General features: G+C 46.7%; 1 protein-coding gene across 2 annotated transcripts in view; it reads left to right on the top strand.

The window, feature by feature from the left end:
- The window catches only part of LOC119580159 (DBH-like monooxygenase protein 1), a 140,509-nt gene that overhangs the window by 23,545 nt on the left and 99,464 nt on the right, over positions 1 to 17,500 (top strand). The window contains exon 2 of one of the 2 annotated variants that reach the window (XM_037928123.1): positions 7,173 to 7,197. The exons of the other annotated variant lie outside the window; for it this stretch is intronic. The gene's annotated coding sequence lies outside the window, so the exon portion shown is untranslated. The remainder of the gene's footprint in view (positions 1 to 7,172; positions 7,198 to 17,500) is intronic. 2 annotated transcript variants of the gene reach the window in all.

The raw sequence follows: 17,500 nt of genomic DNA, 5'->3' as shown, positions 1-17,500 counted from the left end.
TAGAGAAAACGCATTAGGAGCGGGTGCGGCAGAGAGGCGAAGCGACATGCATAGCGGCCCGTGCATTGTCTGCAACCAGCAGCACGTAGCATTCTGTCCGATACGGTTGTCATGCACGAGCGACCTTGAGAGAAAGGCTTTTGTTTGATTTACTGGCGTCGAGGAAGCTGTTTGAATAGATGATGCCTTGGCGGCCTCTGTGGCGGCCGATATTGTTTTTGGATGCATCGGGGTTTGTGTGCATGCATGTGTGTGTGTGTGTGTGTGTGTGTGTGTGTGTGTGTGTGTGTGTGTGTGTGTGTGTGTGTGTGTGTGTGTGTGTGTGTGTGTGTGTGTGTGTGTGTGTGTGTGTGTTGTGTGTGTTTATATGTGTATGTGTGTGTGAGTGGGTTAATGCATTCATTTATATATAGGAATGTACTAATACTTGTATATAAGACATTAACCATTGCATTTATGCATAGGCCTATATGTAACGTGCGCATTCTACATACACGGTGAATGAATGCAAGAGTGGAATGGAGGTATGTTTAGTATGTATGCCATCTACATCTATACATCCTAGTATGCAAGTATGTAAGGCACGAGGTATGTTTAGTATGTATGCCATCTACATCTATACATCCTAGTATGCAAGTATGTAAGGCACTGTTAGTTACACCTCAGGCATCATCCTCTGTCGCGCCGTATGTAAAATGAGCGGAAACCTGTAATTTGTGTGTCGTAAATTGGCGTGTTTCCTGTTACCCATCGCTGTACCCCCCCCCCTCCTCCTTCCCCTCTTTCGCCATCATTTATGCCCACTTTGGTTTGGTATGGGGCCTACCCACCCCCACCCCCTCCCCCACCCCTACTCTCATTCCTTAACTTTTAACAGGTCTGTTTTTTCCGTTTCTTTACTTTTCTTTTTTCTGTCTTATCTTCTCTTTTTTTTTCTTTCTCTCTTCTACTTTTTACTCTTTTTACTTTATCTTTGGGATTTTCTTTGTTTTTTCTTCTCTTCTTCCCTTCTATTTGTGCTCTTTTCTGCTTTTCCTCTTTACCTCTCTGTGTTTGTTTCCCCGCCTGTCATCGAGCTGTCCTTTCCCTTTCACATTTATTGCCTCGATTGCATTTTCCCGCCCCTGTTTTCGCCGCCGCGTCGCTCGTAGAAAGTTGTCGAATTGGTATGGGAGGAGGAGGAGGAGGAGGAGGAGGGGGAGGGGGAGGGGGAGGGGAGGAGGAGGGGGAGGGGGTGGGGGGCAGGTAGAGCGGAGGGTACCAAGGGAAGAGGAGAGGGAACTTAGGGGGGATGTGAGGGTACCAATAGACAGGGGGAGGGGGACGATACCCAGGGGAGGATAAGAAGGTATAAGGGAAATTGGGGAGGGGAAGGGTACCAGGGAGGGGGAGGAGGATTGGAGGGGTACTAAGGGAAATGGGGAGGGGGAGGGTATCCGGGTTAAGGAGAAGGAGGAGGGTATCATATAGGCAGTTATTCCTTCTCTCCCTCCCTCCCCCCTCCCTGTGTCCATCCTTCGTATCATTCTACCATGAAGCGAAAATCAAGGTATTTGTTCTCGGCGACCAATCACAGGCCGCTGCGTCGCATCTCCCGATTGTTCGGTTTCATCTGTGGTACTCTGTCGCTTTTTTGTGTGTGTCTGTTTGTTTGTTGCTATTGTTGTGTGTTCCCACGAGTCGGTTACAAGTATTATTGTCGATGCATGATTGTATTGGTCGTTTTCTTGTAGGGGGTGGGGTTAGGGGTGGGGTTGAGTCATTTTATTACTCGGAGTAGAATTTCCTTTGATTTACCGACACCCTCTTCCTTCCTCTTTTGTCCAGTCACGTTGGGGCGCATTGTATTAGGTGTGTCTACCGTTCTTGCAAGTGTTGGTATTACGTCGCTAAAATAGCGATGATTTCTGACACTTTGTCTTCCTATTGTTAATATTTATTTATGCGCCGTTCCGCCCGGCTTCCCTCTCCCCTCTCCCCCTCCAGCCAATCACAAATGCCCTCAAATTGCGTAGATTTAATGATTGCCCGAAATTTTCCCGCGCTGCCAGGCCAAACGGATCCGTTCTCGAGCACAAGTTCTCATTGGCTGTTATCTGCATATCAAAGGCATATGATTTGCTCGTCATTCAAGCACGGCAATTCAATTACTGTGTCCATAAATAATCATGAAATGCATTATCATTTTAGCATATGTGAAGATTTTAATGAGGAAACCTTTGTCACGGCGGGTTTGTTGGCAGGAAATCAAATAGAATGTCGGATTCTTTTTTTTCCGAAAAGCGAAATTCATGACGAAACGCCGCTAGTCCATCACGGTTTCCATGAGTTTGATAAACATAAATTTTGATTGATTTATGAATCCGTTTTCAGGGAATGGCCGGGGATTTTATGCGCATATGATACCAATTTATTTTTGATGCTTTTGTCATCATTATTTCAGAATTCTCGGTATTTTGTGCAGTTTATGCGTGCGTATTTCTTGATATTTGCTTTCGGACAAATGTGTTTTTCTATAAATAACGGGCCGATTTTATGAAACGTTAATTCGTGTTTTGTTCACTTTTTTACGAACATTATTACCAGATTTCTTGATTTATGATGCTCTATTTTGGATGGCCAGTTCGTTATTATTTTCCTTTTTTCATCCCATGTAATTTCACGCTCCGTGGATTCACAGCTGATGAATATTACTTTACTTTTTGAGTTGTTGTTTTCTCTATTCTCTATTCTCTCTCTCTCTCTCTCTCTCTCTCTCTCTCTCTCTCTCTCTCTCTCTCTCTCTCTCTCTCTCTCTCTCTCTCTCTCTCTCTCTCTCTCTCTTTCTCTTTCTCTTTCTTTCTCTCTTCTCTCTCCCTCTCTGTCTCTCCTCTCTCCTTCTCTGTCTCACCTCTCTCTTTCTCTCTTTTATCGCAGTTACGGACGCAACGAGAAACATGCTAATAAACATAGAATGTAAATATAAAAAGTAAAAAAGTGAGAGAAAAAAAAACGTTAATTCCAGTCCGAGAAAGACGATAACAAGCAATTTAAAAGAAAAAAAGATCCCCCCCCCCGCTCAAAAAAGGTACGTTAATAGGAATACATGAAAACAGAAGCTACAGATGAGCGTATAGAAAGTGCATCGTCATCTTGCCACAGATCAAAAAGTCTCGATGATGAAAAGGGGGTGGAGTGGGAAGGGAGGGGGGGGAGGGGAGCAATTAGCGCAACATCCGATAGTCGTTTGCTAATCACAGACCATTTTTTTTTTTTTTTTTTTTTTTTTTTGGGGGGGGGGGGTTAAAATGCTTTCACATAATCTATAGGGGGAGGGGGAGTTGGGGGGGTAAGTCGGGTAACTGGAAGGGGTGGGTGGTGGGGGAAATGTGGGATGGGGAGGGGGGAGGGGGGGAGGGATTAGACTCATTTCGCCACAAGGAATCGCTTCCAATCTAATCGAGACTTTTTTTTTATCGCCTGCAATTAAGTTTATATTTACGCTTGGCGATTGCATGCGTGGCTGGGAAGGGGTAAGAAGGGAGGGGGGGGGGAGTGGAGGGGAAAGGGGGGAGAGTGGAAGGGGAGGGGAAGGGAGGGTAAAGGTGGTGTGAATATGTTGAAGAAGGAAGTGGGAAGGAAAAAAATGGTAAAAGAGAGAGAGAGAGAGAGAGAGAGAGAGAGAGAGAGAGAGAGAGAGAGAGAGAGAGAGAGAGAGAGAGGGGAGAAAAGGGAAAAGTAGTAGTTAAAAAGAACGACAGCAGTGGCGGATAGAGAAAGAAGAGAAGGAAGAGAGAAGGAAAAATTAAGAAGGGGAGGAGTATGCTTAAAAAAAATGTTTATTGAAGGAGGGGGAAAAGGGATCAGTAAGCAGTACAAAAAAAAAATGTACCGGTAGTGGAAGAGGAGGGAAAAACAAAAAAGAAATAAATAAGATGAGAACAAGGAATTAGAAAATAAATCTAGAACAAAGGCAAAGAAAATTGCATTCAGAACAGGAGGGAGAAAAGGCTTCTCAAAAAAAGAAAAGGAAAAGGGGAGAGAGACATAGAGGGGGACACACGGGAAGAAAATAGATAAAAAAGGAAATATATGGAAATAGGGAAAAGGGGGGGGCATAGATCAATGTAAAAGTGAAAAAGAGGGGAAAAAATACAAGGAGAAAAACATAATTAAAAAAACAAACATTATATATGAGAGAGAGAGAGAGAGAGAGAGAGAGAGAGAGAGAGAGAGAGAGAGAGAGAGAGAGAGAGAGAGAGAGAGAGAGAGAGAGAGAGCGAGAGAGGGAGCGAGAGCGAGAGCGTCGAGGAGCGTGGATGAGCGAGGAGAGGGGAGAGAAAGGAAGGGAGAGACGAGGGGTCAGCCCAGCGTGAATCGGGAGAGGAGATTGGAGAGGGGGCAGCGAAGGGGGAACAAGAAAGGGCAGCTAATAGGTTTTGTTTGAGGGACAGAGCGGATTCTGTTGATTCTTCGATTACCATTTTATTTACCTTTGCGTCTTTTTTTCACTTCATTGTACTAAAAGACGACTTGGATGTAATTAACTCATGCATATCTTATGGGCGATGGTAATAGCTCCCATATATTTGTGATGATTGGACACGATTGCCTTTATTATTATTATTATTATTATTATTATTATTATTATTGTTATTATTATTATTATTATTATTATTATTATTATTATTACTATTATTATTACTATTATTATTATTACTATTATTATTATTATTATTATTATCATTATTGTTGTGTGTGTGTGTGTGTGTGTGTGTGTGTGTGTGTGTGTGTGTGTGTGTGTGTGTGTGTGTGTGTGTGTGTGTGAGAGAGAGAGAGAGAGAGAGAGAGAGAGAATTTGGTGATTGGCATTTGGAAGAGGAATTAGATCTTGATGGAATATCCTGAAATATAAAGATAAAAAAATATTTCTTCGATACACGTGTTTAAATGGACGGAGGTGTAGACTCGTGCAAGAGTCGGACGAGCTTTTCCCTTGTACAGCAATTCACAGAAATATATTCTCGCAATCCAGAATTACAGAAAGTAAACATGTGTGTCACGGTACAAAAACAACAACAAAAGAGAACACTCGTGCCTAGGTGTACAGAAATCCAAACTATCTATGTAAATAAACAAATACACACGTCGCGCAGCTACAGCAGAAACGCGCACACATAGAAAGCGCACACGTACACACAGACAGCGCACACGTACACACTGACAATGCACACGTACAGCTCACACGAACACACAGACAGCTCATACGCACACAGAGACAGCGCACACGTACACACACAAAGCGCACACGTACACACACAAAGCGCACACGTACACACACAAAGCGCACACGTACACAGGAAAGTACACAGGCTCGGCAGACACAGATCGAGCGGTCCCCGGACCCTTGGCTTTCTTCCCATGGGCGCCGGGAGTAGGTTGCCGTAATACCCTTAGCGACGAGTCTCTTGGAATGTAAATATTTAGATACATCTTAATAGTTCGAGCAAGCACTACAGCTTTTCCGGTGCTTGGCTGTGATTGGCTGTTGGGGCCGAGGCGGTTGGGTGGATTTGGCGCCGTTTTTTTTTTTTTTTTTTTTTTGCCGAGGTGTTCGTTGCGCGTGGCTTCGATTTTGGATTTTGAATGTTGCCTCCCCCCCTTGCTTTTTCTTTTAGATTGATGTTTTCTTTGTTCTTATTGTTTGGAGTTTTTGTTTTTCTTGTTCTTCTGTTTCAAATATACTCCTTTTTGCATTTTTTCGCCTTTTATTCTCTTTCGCCTTGTTCCTCTTTTCCTCTCTCCCTCTCCTCCTCCCCTCCTTTCCTCGCCCTCTTCCTTCCCTCCCGTCCTCTTTCCTCTGCTGCCTCTCCTCCCTCTTCTCCATCTTCGTTGTCCTTCACCCCTCCCTCTCCTCCCTCTTCTCCATCTTCGTTGTCCTTCACCCCTCCCTCTCCTCCCTCTTCTCCTTCCCCTCCCCCTCCTCCTTCTTCCCCGCCGTCCTTTATCCTTCTCCAAACTTTGTTTCCTTTCCATTTACTCTCCTCCTACCATTTTATTGTCTGGTCTTTGTCTTCTCTCCATCTTCTCTATCTTTTTGTATTTTTCTTTGGCTGATTTTTTTTCATAGACTTACCACCATCTCCACGCAGCCTGCTTTTCCTTTCCTTTTCCTATTCCCCTTTCATTCGTCTTTTTCCTCTCCCCTTCCCCCTTTCCTTGTTTCTTGGTCTTTCCCCTTTACCCACACTCTCAGTCCTTCCTTTTCCCCTTCCCCATTCTCTTTCTGCTTACCCTTACACCTCTCTCTCTTTCCCCTCACTTCAGATCCACTCCCTCGCCTCCCTCTCCTCCATTCCCCTCGACTCCCTCCCCTCACTCCTGTCCTCTCTCCTCTCTCTCTGTCTTCTCGCTTCCCCTCTCTCCTCTTCCTCCCCTCACCTCTCTTTCTCTCCTCTCCGCTATCATCTCTTCCCCTTTCCCCTACCCTCTCCTCTAACCCCTCTCCCCTCATCCCCTTCCCCAACCCTCTCCCCTCATCCTCTTTCCCCAACCCCTTCCCCAACCCCCTCCCCTCTCGAGGAAACAAATAAGACGCGTCATTATTTCTCCGTCACTTTCGTAGCGGCTTCTCAATTCCCTCGTAAGGTGTGACGCGCAGTCCATCTTCTCCCGGAATGCGCCTCTTCCCTGCCTCGTTTCGGGTCTAACGTGTTTTCTTCATTTTGCCGTTTTCAGTTTTTTTCTCTCTCTCTCTTTTTTTGAGATTTGAGTTTGTGGTAGGGTAGTTTTGAAGTTTATTTCCTTTATTTTTTTGTTATTTTATTATTATTATTATTTTTTTTTAGATGTTAGCTTAGTTTATTTAGGTTTGTAGTTTTTTTTTTAATATATATTTTTCATTTGTTTTGGATTTTGTAGGTAATTTGGAACAGTCTTTCTTTTTTATTTATTTATTTATCTATTTATTTATTTATTATCATTTTTATTTTTTATTTATTTTTTTTTACTTGAGTTTATTTATTGCCCCCCGGGTTAAGGAAACTGGGTATTGAGTAAAAAAGGAAGAAGGGAAGTTGTGGTAAAGGGTTGTGGGGTTTGTGGTGGTGGGGGGGGGTAGAGGGGGGGGATAGTAGAGTTGCATGTGTTCTCCATTAACGTGACGTAACGCAACATTTTCTCCTCTTCTGCAGCCACGTCACCGACACCGCATCGCGGGTGAGTTACTGCCATTAACTTACGTACGCCCCCCCCCCCCGTGTGACGCTGGGGGGACCTCGAGAAGGCTTCAGTCAGAAAGGGCGAGGATTGCTTGGTATGTCGATGGGACTTCGCTCTTAAGGGCGATGATGTCCGTTTGCATTTCTGTGTTTTTCCTTTTGTTGTTGTTGTTGTTTTCCGCACTTATTCTCGGCTTCCTTTTCTTTTCTCGCTTCTTTACTCTGGCGTTGTTTGTGTGTTGTAGTCTCCGTCTTTATTTTTTTGCCCTCTCTCTCTTTCTCTGCCTTTTTCAGTCGCTGTGTGTCTCTTCGTTTGTTCATTCTCTCTCTCTCTCTCTCTCTCTCTCTCTCTCTCTCTCTCTCCTCTCTCTCTCTCTCTCTCTCTCTCTCTCTCTCTCTCTCTCTCTCTCTCTCTCTCTCTCTTTCTCTCTCTCTCTCTCTCTGTCTCTCTCTCTTTCTCTCTCTCTATCCCCCTCCATAGCTTCTGCTTCTGTCCTTTCTGTAATCGAATTCTTGGATAATGGCCATATAAAAATGGTTAACTAGGGCTATTGTCATCTTTTGAAAGAACTTCGATGCGCTGGGAGGGTTATCGGGGGAGGGGGCAAGGGGGGGGTGGGGTGCAGGACGAAAAAGGGGGAGGTTCCATCTTCTTGTCCTCCCTCTCCCCCCCCCCCCTCCACTCCATTCCTTTTCATTTCCCGCCTTTCCTCCTTTTTCACCCCATGCCCTTGTACCCCTTTTCCTCGCCTTCCCCTTCCCCTTGCCTTTCGCCTCCCCTACCCTTCTTACTCGTACGCTCCCCAGTTCCTTGTTCGCCACTTCCCATACCCCCTTTCCTCCCCCTCTACCCCCCTCCCCTCGGACCATTACTCTTCCCTCCCCCTTCCCCCCTCCCTTACCTTTCGTCCCTGTACCCCATTTATTTCTCCCCTTCCCTTACCTCCCTCCCTCCCCACTACCTCCTCTCTCCCCTCCTCCCCCTCTCCCCTACCTCCCCCCTCTCCCCTATTCCTTCCTCTCCCCTACCTCCTTCCTCTCCCCTATCTCCTCCCTCCCCTACCTCCTTCCCTCTCCCCTACCTCCTCCCCTACCTCCTATCCTCTCCCCTACCTCCTCCCCTCTCCCCTCTCCCCTACCTCCCCCCTCTCCTCTATTCCTTCCCTCTCCCCTACCCTGCCCTGCCCTGCCCTGCCCGCTGCTGGTCTTACGAACGGGGGTAATACACCATTTACCTTTGAATGACAAATTCGACGGGAATTATTGTCCGCGCGCCTCCCTTCTGTGCCCCTCGACGACGCTCCCTCCGGCCGCGAAAAAAGGGCGCCGCGAAATGAGCTCGCTGTGACCCGTGTGAAGGAGCCCCGGGCGTGATAAATACCTTCGGATGGAGATGGAGGGGAGGGGGAGGGGGAGGGAGAGGGAGGGGAAGGGAAAGGGGAGGGGGAGGGAAAGGGAAAGGGGAGGGGGAGGGAAAGGGGAAGGGGGAGGGAAAGGGGAAGGGGGAGGAAAAGGAGGAAGGGGAAGGGAGGAGGAGGAACAGGAGGAAAAATGAAGAAGGGAAGAAATGAAGGTGATGTGGTGGTGGTGATGATCAAGATGAACTATATGTTGGAGATTATTTATAAGAGAGAACCCGGCTAAGAAGCAAAATTAAATTTAAAGTAAATTCAAATAGAGAGAGAAAAAATAAAACGAAGCTTAAGAAGTTTTAAAAATATAAACAAAGGCCCCAATAACGTGAAAGAATAAGTTTTTGGAGACGAAGACAATACACAGCGAGACGGGGACGAACAAGGAATCGGCAACAATCAAAAGAAATAAAGTAAGAGGAGAGAGGAAAAGAATTTAGGAATGAGAGACGAAGGTGATAAAAGGCGATAGGTGTGACGTCAGGAGAGTGAGCCTCGAGTGATTGAGAAATTATAAAGGAGAGGGAGAGGGAGGGGTAGGGGAAGGGGGAAAGGTGGAGGGGGAGAGGGAGGGAAGGATGGAGAATGAGAAAAGGAAAGAAGGAAAATGAAAGGAAGGAGGGAAGAAAAAAAGAGAACAAGAAAAGAAAGATTAAGAGAGAGAGAGAGAGAGAGAGAGAGAGAGAGAGAGAGAGAGAGAGAGAGAGAGAGAGAGAGAGAGAGAGAGAGAGAGAGAGAGAGAGGAGAGAGAGAGAGAGAGGGAATGAGTGAGTCTTACGGGTTAGTTAATGAGAGGTCTCTTTTCAGCTGTTATTTAAGAGGCGTTTCAAAGGCGTAGTTCCCTCGTTGCGTTGTTGCCGCGACTGACTTGGTGATGAGATTTTTTTTTTCTTTTTTTTTTGGGGGGGGGAGGTGGATTTTGGCTGGTGCGTTTGTTTCCTCTATTTGTTTGGTTTTGTTTTTATTTTTATTTGATTTATTCATTTATCTATATCTTCGTGTGTTTGTTTATTAATGTACATCTTCATTTGTTTATTCATTTACATCTCCATCTGTTGGTTTATTTGATCGTTTGCATATTAATTTTCTGTTTGTTTGGTTGTTTATTTATCTTATTTATTCATCCGTTCGTATACTTCATTCTATATTTGGCTGATGCTTCTATATTTCAGGATAAATATTCCGAGCGTATCGATGATTAAAAATGATAATGCGAATTCCCAAAGGATCTTGAGTAATGCCACAGATGAGAAAATGCAAAAAAAAAAATATCCAGTGCATTTTAATCATGCTGATAATGCTAAGAGAAAGAGAAAATACCAAATAAGGGCGTAATTGGGAGGACGATGAAGAAACCGCAGGAATGCAGGTAACCCCGAGCGGACCCGATATGCAACGAATGCAATGAACTCGCCGCGGTGAATGCAACAGCGGTTCTCGTGGGCGGGGCGTGGGCGAGGGAGGAACAATGGGCGTGAGCTGAATGGGTGGGCGGCTTCTGCGGTGGGAAGGGGGGTGGGGGGCTGGGAGGCAGGTGGTGGCGTGGGTGTTGGGTGTGGATATGGCTGAGGAGAAAAGACATAAAAAAAAGTGGATATTTGATACGGTGTCTCCTAAAGGCTTCAAACTCCGGCGCGGGAGGGGGGTGGGGGCTCATGGGAGGGGGGAGAGGGGCATGGAAGGGGGGGAGGAGGCGACGCTGGCTTATTGTATAGCGCGACCGGTAATTTGGGGGGGGAGGGAGGGGGGTGAGAGGGAGAAGGAGAAAGAGAGATAAAGAGGGGCAGGGAGTGAGAGAGGGGGGGGGAGCCTGTTTAACTCGGGTGATTTTTTTCTATTTTTTTTTCCCTTCGTCTTCTGGCTAACATATCCTTCCACTTATTTTATTTTTCACACACACGCACGCACATGTAGTGTGTGTGTGTGTGTGTGTGTGTGTGTGTGTGTGTGTGTGTGTGTGTGTGTGTGTGTGTGTGTGTGTGTATGTATGTATGTTTGTATGTTTTTATGTGTATGTGTGCTCGTGAGTCTGTGTACGTGTGCTTAAATCTATGTGTATCTATAAACACATGCAAATTCAATCACACTGGATTTTCGGATATTTGCTTTGTCTGATGAGCAACCCTCATAAATTATATATATATATATATATATATATATATATATATATATATATATATATATATATATATATATATATATAATATATAATATAATATATATATATATATATACATATACATATATATATATATATATATATATATATATATATATACATATATATACATACATATATATACATACACATACATATATATGTATACATATATCAACACGCGCGCACACGCACACGCACACGCACACGCACACGCACGCACGCACGCACGCACGCACGCACGCACGCACGCACGCACGCACGCACGCACGCACGCACGCGCACACACACACACACACACACACACACACACACACACACACACACACACACACACACACACACACACACACACACACACACACACTAACACACTAACACTAACACTAACACTAACACTAACACTAACACACTCACACTCACACTCACACTCACACTTACACTTATATGTGTGTGTGTGTGTGTGTGTGTGTGGTGTGTGTGTGTGTGTGTGTGTGTGTGTGTGTGTGTGTGTGTGTGTGTGTGTGTGTGTGTGAATATATGTGTAGAATAATATAAGTATATATATGCATATATATACATACATATACATATACATATATACATATATATACATATATATGTATATATATATATAATATATAGATAGATATATATATATGTACATATATATGTATATATATACATATTATAATTTATATATACATATATATATATATATATATATATATAGTACATATATAGTGTGTGTGTGTGTGTGGGGTGTGTGTGTGTGTGTGTGGGTGGTGTGTGTGTGGTGTGTGTGGTATATATAGGATATATATATATATATATATATATGATATATATAATATATATTATAGTAATAATATCCACACACAAACAAACACACACACACACACACACACAGACACACACATATATAATATAATATAGATATAATATATATATAATATATATTATATATATATATGTATATATAATATAATATATATAATATAATATATATAATATATATAATATAATATAATATATATATATATATATATATATATATATATAATATATATATATATATATATATATATATATATATATAACATATATATACATATATAACACACAATACATGAAATTCTGTTTACATTAATTTATTCCTCCGTCCTTCCCAAGGTGTTGTGGAGACGCGTTCCCGGTGTGACTGTTTCAAACCACAGGTGATGGTGAGGTGGGGAGGGGAGGACAGGGACAGGGGGGAGGGGGTTAAAGTGGCCTCGTTGCCCTTAAGGGTCATGGGGGCGAGAAGATAGGGTGGTGGAGAGTGGGGGGGAGCAAGGGAGGAAGGGAGGGAGGGAGGGGAGAAGGAGCACGGGAGGGGGATGCTCGGGTGGGCTGGGAGGGGTGAAGGTTGTGTGGGTTGGGGGGGAGGGGAGCAAGGGACTGAGGATGGTGTATAGACCTGAGGCTGATGGAGGAGGGAGGTATGGTTGGGATTTTTAGGGGGGAAGGGGGTTTTGGAAAAAAAAAAAAAAAAAAAAAAAAAAAAAGGGGGGGGGGGGCGATAGGAGGAGGGGGAGGAGGAAGGAGGGAAGGGGGGAAGGAGGAAAAGGAAGGGGGGGAAGGGGGGGGAAAAAGGGGGGGGAAATGGAAAGGAGGGAGGGGGGGAAAAGGGGGGGAAATGAAAGGGGGGGGGGAGGAGGGGAAGGAGGAGGAAAAAAAAAAAGGGGGGGGGTAGGAGGGGGGGGGAGGAAGGGAGGAGGGGGGGGTAGAGGAGAAGAATGAAAAAATAAAAAAAAAAAAAAAGGGGGGGGAGAAGAGGGACAAAACAAGGGGAAAAGAAAAGGATGGGGGTGGGGGAGTAGAAGGGGGGTCAAAAAAATAAAGGGGGGGAGGGGGGAGGAGAAAAAGGGCCAAGGAGTGTAAAGAAGACGATAAAGAAGAGGGGGGGGGGAAGAAAAAAAAAAAAAGGGGGGGGGGGGGGAAGAAGAGAGAAAACTATCAAAAAAACAGAAGCGTAGCCCAGAGGGAAAAAAAAAAAAAGACTGTCGGGTGAGGGTTTTGGGAAAACCCAAAATAGAGATGTAGAGGAAAAGGGAAAAAAGGGGGGGGGGGAAAGGGGAGGAGGGAGGAGGAGGAGGGAGGAGGAGGAGGAGGGGAGGAGGAGGAGGGAGGAGGAGGAAGGGGGGGGAAAAGAGGAGGGGGGGGGGAAGAAAAAAAAGGGGGCGGGGGGGGGGGGGCAAAAAAAAGGGAGAGGCCGGGGCGCGGGGCGGAGGAGGAAGGGGGAAGAAAAGGGGGGAGGGGGGGGGGGGGGGGGGGGAAAAAAAAAAAAATTTTTAAAAAAAAAATTTAGGGGGGAGGGGGCGCGGTTTTTTGTTTAGGGGGGTTTGGGGGGGGGGGTTTTTTTGTGGGGGGGGGGAATTGGGGGGAGTGGGGGGGGGGTGGGAGGGGGAGGGGGGTGGGGAGGGGGAAAGGGGGATTTGGGGGAAGGGGGGAGTGGGGAAAAAAAGGGGGGGGGGGGGGGGGGGGAAAAGGGGGGGGGCGGCGATTTTAAAAAGGGGGGGGGGGGAGGAGGCAAAAAAGGGGGGGGGGGGGGGGGGGGGGGGTTTTTAAGGGAAGGTGGGGAGGGGGGGGGGTTTTTAAAAAAAAAAAAAAAAAAAGGGGGGGGGGGGTGGGGAAGGGGGGGACGTGGGGGGGGGGGGGCGGTAGGTAGGGGGGGGGGGGGAAAACAAAAAAAAAGGAGGAAAGGGTAAAGGAAGACTGGGGGTGGGGGGGGGGGACAGGAAAATGCTGGGGGGAGAAAAAAAAAAGGGAATTTTAGGGGGAAGAGGGAGGCCAGGGGCGAGGAGGGGAAAAAAGGGTGGGGAGGGGGGGGGGGGGGGGGGAGGAGGGAGGAGGAAGGGGGGGGAAAGGGGAGGGGAGGAGAGGGAGGGAGGGGAGGTTTTGGGGAGAGGGAGGGGAAAAAGAAAAGGGGGAAAGTAAAGGGGGGAGGGGGGGGGGGGAAAAGGAGGAGGGGAAGGGAGGAGGGTTTAGGGAGGGGGAGAGGGGGAAAGGGAGGAGGGGGGAGGGGGGGGGGAGGGGTGGGAAAAAATAGAAGTTAAAAGGGGGAAGGGGGTTTTTAAAAGGAGGGCGTGGGGGAAAAAGGAAAAAGTGAGAAGAAGGGAGAAAGGGGAAGGAGGGAGGGAAAGGGGGGGAAAGAAAGAGGGGAAGAGGGGGAGAGGGAGAGGGGAGAAAAAAGAAGGAAAAAGCAGGGAGGGGGAAAAAAAAAGGGGGAAAAAAAAAAGGGGGGGGGGGAAAAGAAAGAGGAGAAAAAAAGAGAAAAAAAGGGGGGGGGGAGGAAAAAAAGGGGGGGAAAGAAAATAAAAAGGGGAGCAAAAAGAAGGAGAGAGAAGGAAAGAGCGAAAAAAAAAAAAAGAAGGGAGGAGAAAAGGAAAAAGGGGGAGAGGGGAGGGGTTAGGAGAGGAGAGGAGGGGGGGAGGAAGAGAGAGGGGGGGAGAGAGAGAGAGGGGGGAAGAGGAGAGAGAGAGGAGAGGGGAGAAAGGCAAATTTTTCCCTTCCCTGTTTTCTTTCTCTCTCTTTTTTTTCCTTATTTTTGCATTTTTGCTATCTCTCCGGCATCTTCGTTGCCACTCCCCCTTTTCCCGGGGTTTTTTTTTTTTTTTTTTTTTCTCAGCGTAGAATTGTCATTTTTTTTCCCCTTCCGTGTGATCGCAAATACTCTCTAATCCTTCGCATTCTTATCTCTCCCCATTCCCCGTCTACTGCTTTTCGTTCAACTTTAATTCTCACTCTTCCCCCCCCCCCCTTCCAACCGCCCTCTCTCTCTCTCCTTCCTCTCTTCATCCTACGCACCTCCTCTCGCCCTCTCTTTCTATCTCCTTTCTTCTATCTTTGCCCCTTTCCCCCCTTTCTTCATCTCATCTCTTATCCTTTCTCCTCTCTTCTCCCCTCATCTATCCCATCCCTTCTCCTTTCCCCTCTCCCCACACCTCCTTTTCTCCCTTCCCCTCTCCTTATCTCTCCCTTCCCCTCTCCTCATCTCTCCCTTCCCCTCTCCTCATTTCTCTCTTCCCCTCTCCTTATCTCTCCCTTCCCCCCTATCCCCTTTCCCCTCCCCCCCCCCTTATCTCTCCCTCCCTCTCTTTATCTCTCCCTTCCCCTCTCCTCATCTCTCCCTTCCCCTCTCATCTTTCCCTTCCCCTTCTCTTCCCTTTTTCCCCTTCCCCCTTTATCTCTCCCTTCCCCCTCCTCATTTCCTTCCCCCCTCTCCCATCCCACCCCTCTAACTTTTTTCAGTGTTTTCCTTTTTCCGGGTATTTTCCTTATTACCCACACTCCAGCTGCTGCACCGGATCGTGTTTTTTTTACGTATATTCTACTAAATAAATGCGATCCCCCCCCCCCTCCTTTTTTCTTGTCTAGTGTTCTCTCTTTCCGGTCAAAGTCCTAACGATTTGGGCTTCGCTCTCTTTTTTGTTTTTTTTTGTTTAGCATTTTTCATTTTCTTTTTAAATTTTTATGGTCTTTATTACGTATAAAAAAAATACAGATAGACAAGTGCATACAATACACAAACATACTTTCATAGTTCATACATACACGCACACGCATACGCGCTTATAGACACACACACACACACACACACACACACACACACACACACACACACACACAAAACACACACACACACACACACACACACACACACACACCGCATTCCCATTCCTCCCTCTCGAGAGCTCCATTGTATTCCCTCTTTGTGCTTGACCTCAATAACATGCAAAGAACACCGGTGGATCCGTTGCGTGTGTGATTCCAGCTGGCGAGCGGAAGCGGAGGCCTAGTCCCTCTGGCCGGCGTACACTCATACGTACATGCGTCTATATGCTCGTGTGAAATCATGAGGAGATAGTATGTATACAAAAAGATAAACGAGCGGAGGATTTTCTTTCATTCCTTTCTTTCTGATTGTTTTTGTCTCTGTTTCTCGGTCTGTTTGTCTCTCTCTCTCTCTCTCTCTCTCTCTCTCTCTCTCTCTCTCTCTCTCTCTCTCTCTCTCTCTCTCTTTTCTCGTCTGTTTGTCTCTCTCTCTCTCTCTCTCTCTCTCTCTCTCTCTCTCTCTCTCTCTCTCCCCTCCCCCTCCCTCCCTCCCTCCCTCCACCCTCTCCCTCTCTCCCTCCCTTATACCCTTTTCCGCTTTTCCCCGCTCCCTCTCCCTCTTCCTCTCTGCTCCTCCCTCTCCCACTCTCCTTCCCCCCCTCCCTCCCTCCCTCCCTCCCTCCCTTCCCTCCCCCACCCCATTCCTCCGCGCATTTAAACATTCCTCAATGTCCAGACAACACGACTTGATTAATCACCGAGGCACAGACGCCGAAAAATGCATCATCTTATCAAAGCGGAAGTAAAGAAAAAAAAAAGACCTTTATTGTACACACAACGTTTTCCATCTGACTTTCCGTTAATTTCCCAAAAGGCCTTGCTGTGACGGAGGGGTGGGGAAGGGAGGGGGGAGAAAAAAAAGGATAATAGCTAGCCTTACAGTTTCTCTTCACAGACGAAATGCAAGACGGTGGAAAAGAGTCGACTTCTTCGCGATGGAAAAATGATGGAATACCTGAATGAGGATGAGCGGAGGAGGGCAGGGAGAGGGAGAGGGAGAGGAGGGGGAGAGGGAGAGGGAGAGGAGGGGGAGAGAAGAGGGAAAGGAGGGAGAGAGGTCAGAGAGAGTGGGGAGGGAGAGGACAAGGGGGGTCAGGGAGAGGGCGAGGGGAAGGAGGTCAGGGAGAGGGCGAGGGCAAGGGCAAGGGGAGGGGGAGGAAGAACCGGACAGACGGATAGGCAAAGAGAGAGAGAGACGGAGGGAGGGAGAGAAGAGGGAGGGAGAGGAGAGAGAGGAAGGGAGGGGAGGGAGGGAGAGGAAGGGAGGGAGGGAGGGAGAGAGAGGGAGGGAGGAGAGAGAGAGAGAGAGGGAGGGAGAGAGAGAGAGGGGAGGGAGGGGAGGGAGGGGAGGAGGAGGGAGGGAGAGAGAGAGAGAGAGAGAGAGAGAAGGGGGGTGAAATAAACTCTTCTAACACCGTTTTGCTTTGCACGTGTTCTCTCTTGGCAAAAATTGATTCGGATCTGGCGGTGGAGTTCGCAGCTCATCGTGCAGCTCACAACCAGATCCGGGAAGCTTTATCCCTCCGCACCCAGGGATTTCGCCCTCCAATCCGCCCTCCCTCCCCCCCCCCGCCTTCTGATTATCCAATCAAATTACTCGTCTTTTTGGTCTAGATAATTCTACAGCAAATAACTTGATAGGGAAGAATACCGCGCCAATATTTGGAGAAAGCTTTCTTTTTTATTTTAGGAATCACAATTTACCAGCTTTAGTTTTCTGCGAAATGTAATTGGACCTCCTGACTTGCTTTCGTTGCAAAATGGGGGGGGGGGAGGGAGGGAGAGAGAGAGAGAGAGAGAGAGAGAGAGAGAGAGAGAGAGAGAGAGAGAGAGAGAGAGAGAGAGAGAGAGAGAGAGAGAGAGAGGCGTGGCAGAAAGAGGAAAGGAAAAAGGAAAAGGAGAGAGAAAGGGGAGAAGGAGAAAGAGAAGGAAGCAGATGGGGCAGGGGGGAGAGGCAGGAAGATGAAAGGAAAGAAACAATACGAGGAGAGAAGAGAAGAGAAAAGAGAGGACAAGAAAAAAGAGAAGGAAAGAAAACTGCGCAGGCGACATGACAGCAGGTAACCACAGACAGA

This window comes from Penaeus monodon, chromosome 13 (assembly GCF_015228065.2).
Source record: "Penaeus monodon isolate SGIC_2016 chromosome 13, NSTDA_Pmon_1, whole genome shotgun sequence".
Taxonomy (NCBI): Eukaryota; Metazoa; Arthropoda; class Malacostraca; order Decapoda; family Penaeidae; genus Penaeus; species Penaeus monodon.
This window is presented reverse-complemented; position numbering and strand designations above follow the sequence as displayed.